General features: G+C 44.3%; 1 long non-coding RNA gene across 1 annotated transcript; it reads left to right on the top strand.

The window, feature by feature from the left end:
- The first annotated feature begins 3517 nt into the window (after nucleotides 1-3517).
- On the top strand, nucleotides 3518-4679 carry LOC106816880. Its single transcript, XR_001394950.1, has 3 exons — nucleotides 3518-3626; nucleotides 4004-4069; nucleotides 4600-4679. It is a non-coding gene; the product is annotated as an uncharacterized LOC106816880 (long non-coding RNA).
- The last annotated feature ends 2291 nt before the right edge of the window (nucleotides 4680-6970 follow it).

Raw genomic sequence — 6970 nt, 5'->3', positions numbered from 1 at the left:
AGAGATGAAGAGAAAAACATCCAAGGTTGCTACGCTACGTCTTATCGTATAAGCCTATCATAACCGTGATATCTCATGCACAATAGTGTCATCTAAAGCCTCAATCAGTATAATGGTGTGCGTGTTTACATGCATCCGCATTATTACAGTTTTGGCGGAATATCATGGATTATATAGATGGTTTCTATTTCTACATTGAGCTAATGGATAATTCGACATGCGGCTACATGCAGATATAAGGCTTAGATATAAAGCTAATAAGGTACCAAACCTAATAGCAAACCACCTATAATGGTTTGCAGTGTAATAACAATGTGATTATTCTCTGTATGTGTTATGATGACCTAAATCTGCCAGTACTTGTTTACCTCCTAACAACAGAATGGCGACAAACGCAATAATTTAAAAGCACTACCAGTCGGTTGGTTGTACGCCACAGAAAAGTGGATTTCGAGTTGATGCGAGATGCATGCTTTCTTGCAGGAGCGGGCTGTGTCAGTGCAGAAACACCACACACACACACACACACACACACACACACACACACACACACACACACACACACACACACACAACACAATACACACGACACGGCCTGCGCGCGCGCGCGCGCGCGTCCGCCGCACGGAACGAGTGAGCGAAGGTAGTTTGAGTGACGTGGTTTACGTGCGATGTTGTCCACCCCGTGGACATGGCGATAGGATCCGCCTTACCCACGAGTGAAAGACGAAGCATCCGTGATTCATGATTGTGTTGTATTGCACATTGCGTTCTAATTAACCAGTGGCGCTTCTAGCCCAACGAGAACGAGGCTGTGCGACTGATTGTCTATACTTCTAACTCTAGCAATACCGTTTCTTGGGGTAATGCTCCATTAGGAGCGTTCCCAACTTTAATGTCATTAATGTCGTGATATAAAATGGGGTTATCAAGGGGGGGGGTTTAGATATAAAGTAGATATCAAGTTAGTGTTAGATATAACGATATAAAAGAGCTATTAAAGTCGCTCGCCTTCGTTTCGCTCGCCTTCGCTGCGCGAGCAAGCGAAACACAGAGCGGGGGCATGTTCGCTTCGTTTCGCTGGACTTCGCTGGTCGAACAAGCAAAATTGAGACTGGGGTATGTTCGCTTCGTTTCGCTGGACTTCGCTGGACTTCGTTGCTCGAGCAAGCGAAATCGAGACGAGGGATATGTTCGCTTCGTTTCGCTCGCCTTCGCTGCGCGAGCAAACAAAATATAGAGCGAAGCATGTTCGCTTCGTTTCGCTGGACTTCGCTGGACTTCGCTGGTCGAGCAAACGAAATACAGAGCGCGGGCATGTTCGCTTCGGTAACGAGCATGGGAAGGCTGCACCGTGTTAGCAGGCCCTAGCTTGTTCGCCTCAGCCCCAGGTTACGCTATACATGCGTTGGGTATATATCAGTTGTTGCCGTTGAATTGTCCTACGTGTAAGAAGTTCTAGACACGCATTTAAGGGGAATTCTCGTGTGCCACGCACTGTGAGTCGTGACACCGCCGCTACTGTAAAGGGCTATGAGCTATGCTATATAATTAGCTATGCGTCTGCATATACACTGCTTGTGTCTGAATTGCAACGCAATTGCAACTCGGTGAATTTCGCTCAAGCACCTATGCATGTCTACCGCTATTTTCAAGAGTGCAAATGAGCAAAAGCTGTTCCCAGAATACACCTGATTCAAGTTAGTTACCCCTTTCCGCTGAATCATCTCTACGACGGTTCGAATATGGCGCATAGTGTGGTTGAGGGGGCACAGGTTGTCTGTTTATCAACCTCCTCCCGCTATTGAAGAGAGGCGCAGGTGGAAGGAAGCAGAGTGATCATTAGCCGCCTGAAAAGTTCGCAGTTTCATCCCCACAAGGAAAATCGAGCCCAGATGAAGGCGCGTATTAAGTGATTTTCTTATGCCGCGTCGTGTCAATTTTTGGCGTCTTATACAGACAGCAGTGACTTCGGCAGATAACATGCGACACCCTTAATCACGATGCGACGATTTACGACCTATATATGTTCCGTTGTTGCATGTCTGCCCGAAACAGGGGCCGGTTTCACGAAGCGTGATTAACTTTAATTATGATTAAATCACTAATCATAATTAACCTCTTGTAATTGTGATTAGTTAATCATACTTAAAAATCTGTTTCACGAAGCGATTTAAGTACATATTTAACTAATCACATAATTAGCCGACTTAAACATGAATTACACTGTATTCAAAATGGCGTACAACGCCAAAAGTATCTGCAAATTCGGTACTGAAAAGGAATTAATTGCCAATTATAATAACTAAATTAGTACAGCTAATCTTAGATCAATTTAAATTTCCTTGAGAAAAAAATTGAACTAAATTTTCAATTGTAAAATCTGCAGCGTACTTAATATAATAGTACTTACTACATACTACTACTAGTACTAGCAACTAATTATGATTAGTGGATTTAATCATGCTCGCTGAGTATAATTAAATATTGTGATTAACTAATATAATTAAAGTTAATTACGCTTCGTGAACACATGTCACTCTCAATTTAAATACGGGAAGTTAATCATGATTAGTGGTTTAATCATGATTAAGGACTTAATTACGCTTCGTGAAACCGGCCCCTGATCTTTGAAAAGTGCACTTACCCATGCCCGGTAAGCGTCGCTGTAACGACAGGCGTGCAGCAGAGAGAAACGAGTATATGGCTTCTCCGTACCAATTAGTCTTTCTGTTGGAGTAGGTAAAACGTTATCGTTATGCACGCGATCATCGTGCGTGACCTTTTATGGCTCAGAAAGTTTTAGTTCCTTGCCGGCGTTATGTCTTATCGTATAAGTCGATCATAACCGTGATATCTCATGCACAATAATGTCATCTAAATTCTAAAGCCTCAATCAGTATAATGGTGTGCGTGTTTACATGCATCCGCATTATTACAGTTTTGGCGGAATATCATGGATTATATAGATGTTTTCTATTTCTAAATTGAGCTAATGGATAATTCGACATGCGGCTACATGCAAATATAAGGCTTAGATATAAAGCTAATAAGTTACCAAACCTAATAGCAAACCACCTATAATGGTTTGCAATGTAATAGTAATGTGATTATTCTCTGTATGTGTTATGATGACCTAAATCTGCCAGTACTTGTTTACCTCCTGACAACAGAATTGTAACAAACGCAATGGTTTAAAAGTACTACGAGTCGGTTGGTTGTACGTCACATAAAAGTGGATTTCGAGTTGATGCGAGATGCATGCATTCTTGCAGGAGCGGGCTATGTCGGTGCAGAATGGTGTCGATAATTTCAATCTTACTGATATTTCTACCGGGGCTGCCGTTCTAATTACATTCAGTGAGAACAGTGTTGTTCGCGTTCAATTTATTGCCAAAAAGATACAATTTTGCTTTTTCGTAATTGCACATGGATGAATAATGCGTGTTAGGTATTTGTTATTTAGTTTTCTAGATGTTTTTTTCGCCTCGCTAACAAGTGCGCATCTACATTTTATTTGACAGACATTCACAACTTTCGTGGCAACCATGGAAGAAGCTAACTATACAGTCGCTGCATCCTATGTTCTACAGGACGATACAGAGCAATACGTAAAGTCACTCAAAGTAAGAATGTCGCCATGAGGCAATTCATTCATCGTAAGGCAGCAAGTATTCTCTTATACCACTGTTGTCATTTTGGACAGCAGCTACACAGTAACTTAGAATGTCGTTATACATAACATAATTAATTAGATATGTTTTAGCTAATATTCGTATATCATAAAGTTAAAGCTATGGAGTCTGGTGGAGAAAACCTGACAGTAAGCATGGTTACGAACAGCAATTTTGACAAAAGAACGATCGGCGAGTTCGTCTGGGTGAAAACGGGTGCGCGCATTTGAGTGCGTGCAAAAAGTAAACTGTTACAATAATAGTTGCACTATCAATGTTTTACAGTTCATTATTTACACTCTACATTTGTTCGCGGTCGTCTATTACAGGGTCGTGATGCGAGAATAATGTTCGTTGGAGTTTATCAAGATGTGGCAAAAAAGATTTTCTGCAGCGTAAGAGCAAAATATTTCTCAAAATGGAAATGATACTTGCATCTATATGCTTGGATGTTGGCGTGTCTGTGTGTGTGTGTGTGCGCGCGTGTATGTGTGTGTGCGTGTGTGCGTGCGTGCGTGCGTGTGTACGTGTGTATGATGTGTGTGTGCGTGCGTGCGTGCGTGTGTACGTGTGTGCGTGTGTGCGGTGTGCTGCGTGCGTGTGTGTGGTGTGTGTGTGTGTGTGTGCGTGCGTGCGTGTGTGTGTGGTGTGTGTGTGTGTGTGTGTGCGTGCGTGTGTGCGTGTGTGCGTGCGTGCGTGCGTGCGTGCGTGCGTGCGTGCGTGCGTGTATGTGTTAGTGCGTGCGCGCGCTGTGTGTTTGTGCGTGCGTGGCCGCGCGTGTGTATCTGTGCGCACGCGTGTATGTGTGCGTGTGTGTGCGCGCGTGTTTTATGCGCGTGTGTGAGCGTTGTGTGTTGTATGTGCATGGCTTGGCGGCAATGATGCGCGCATATAACTGGCGCTTTCCTCTTGTTCTCGAATACAGGCTTACCAAGAAGGGCTTTACGGTTCAAAATATGTATGGGTGGTGCCAGGCTGGTACACTCCCGACTGGTGGTTACTGAGCAAGGCGGAGAAGCTAAAGCTGGGCTGCAACCAGGAGCAATTGATGATGGCATTGGCGGCCCACTTCGTGCTGCCGCTTCGACTTCCAGGCAGATCATGGAGTAGCGTCAGCGGATTCCTCAGACAGAGCTCAGTGTTCGCCACAACGTGACGTTTGACAACAGAGAAGATTCTCGGATACGACACGACATGGGCGCCGCGCTGGACTTGACGGTGCACAGCGTATTTTAGCAGGGTATGAAATGAGAGAGCAGAGAAGAGAGAGAGAGAGAGAGAGAGAGAGAGAGAGAGAGAAGAGAGAGAGAGAGAGAGAGAGCACAGAGAGAAAGCGCGAGAGAGAGAGAGAGAGCGCGCGCGCGCGAAAGAGAGAGGGAGAGAGAGCGGCGCGCGCAGGAGAGAGAAGAGCGCGCGAGAGAGAGAGAGAGAGGGAGAGAGAGAGAAGAGGGAGAGAGAGGAGAGAGAGAGCGCGCGCGCGAGAGAGAGGAAGAGAGAGCGCGCGCGCGAGCGAGAGAGAAGCGCACGAGAAGAAGAGGGAGAGAGAGAGAGCGCACGAGAGAGAGAGAGAGGGAGAGAGAGAGAGAGCGCGCGAGAAAGGGAGAGAGAGAGAGAGAGGCGAGGCGCGAGAGCGAGTGAGAGCGCGAGATACAGCGCGAGAAGAGAGCGCGAGAGAGAGAGCGCGGAGAGAGAGCGGCGAGAGAAAGTGAGAGAGAGAGAGCGTGCTACCACACGCCTGCATTTCGCCCTCGAGTTAACCTGTTCGCACTTTTAATTTCTAGTACGTTTCCGCGTTCTCCTCTCTTTCACATACACACACAGCTACACACAACACACACAACACACACACACACACACACACACACCCCCCCACACACACACACAACACACAACACATACACACACATACACACACTACACAACACACCACACACACACACACACACACACACACACACACACACACACGAAGGACACAATAAAAAAAAACACCACACACACACACATGCACGGCACACGCCACACACACACACACACACACACACACACATCAGCACACACACACACACACACACACACAGCCAACTACACGGCAATTTCGGACGCAACCCCTCACTCCAACCAAACTAAACATGAGACGAGCATCTATTGAAAATATAGAATGGGAAACGCGTGTGCGTGTGTGTGTGCATGTGTGCTCATGTGTACGTATGTACTTAAATGTAATTGACATCGCGGCATTATATAACTATAGTAATATAATATATAATATAATTATATTAATTACATAATAATATTATCTTTTACATTAATAAAATAAGAATGGGCTTAGAAATATTAAAATCTTACTGCTAGTAACATGTTATGGTTTGATACGACCTTGTATTGTCTCAGTACAGAGCTGTGTGGTACACTGATGATTATCTATGCTTAGTGTAAATCTCGCCATACATTAGTTTCCGCCGATTTTAATATTTTGCCATATATATTTTCCAGGTGCTGACTCGACACAACGTTTACACAATTTCCACTATCACAACGAGGAAGTTGGGCAGGCCATTCTCGAAGGAATGAAAAACGTGTCATTTACGGCCATAAAAGGACCAGTCAAGTTCGACATCAATAATGACGTGCCAACCATGACCTTACTTCTACAATTTCAAGGTGGATTTTAGTCCCACATTACTCTCACGGAGACTATGGGCTATGGGCTAATATTGCCCCTATCCATCTGTGCGTAGTATAGATGCATAGCAGCAGGAGGAGAAATTTTATTTATCAAAACGTTGTATGAGTAATTTAACACGGTAACCCCCATGTCTCACCTATATGGCTGTTGAAGACGTTACCTCGTGGGGACTTGTTTGTGATTCACGTTGGTAATAAAATGACAGTTAATTGTAAATTAATCTGACACCAGTACATGTCATATAAACAGGCGATCCTTACGAAAGTTGCTTTAACTTCTTTACGCTGGTTTAGTTCTGTGTTTATCCAAGAACACGCCTTGTTACATGAAATATTAACGAGGGATTTAAGAAAAATATGAAGCACTTTATAATAGGATTGATTGCAATGCACGTATTAAAATAATGCCGTTTACTTTCGAAGTAAGCAGCGAATCATACTGACAAACGCTCGCAACACATTGGATAAATGAATTAACTTCAGCGTTCAAAGTTGACGGCGATAAATGGGTGGGGCGTTTAAACGTTTTGGGGGAATCACAAAGATTTATAGAAAATTTACTTTCACACAGGCTGACTCATGCGTGCGCGCGTGTGTGTGTGTGTGTG

The sequence above is a fragment of the Priapulus caudatus genome, unplaced genomic scaffold (genome assembly GCF_000485595.1).
Source record: "Priapulus caudatus unplaced genomic scaffold, Priapulus_caudatus-5.0.1 Scaffold1517, whole genome shotgun sequence".
Taxonomy (NCBI): domain Eukaryota; kingdom Metazoa; phylum Priapulida; class Priapulimorpha; order Priapulimorphida; family Priapulidae; genus Priapulus; species Priapulus caudatus.
The sequence above is the reverse complement of the archived record's forward strand: the minus strand, read 5'-3'. Positions and strand labels throughout refer to the sequence as shown.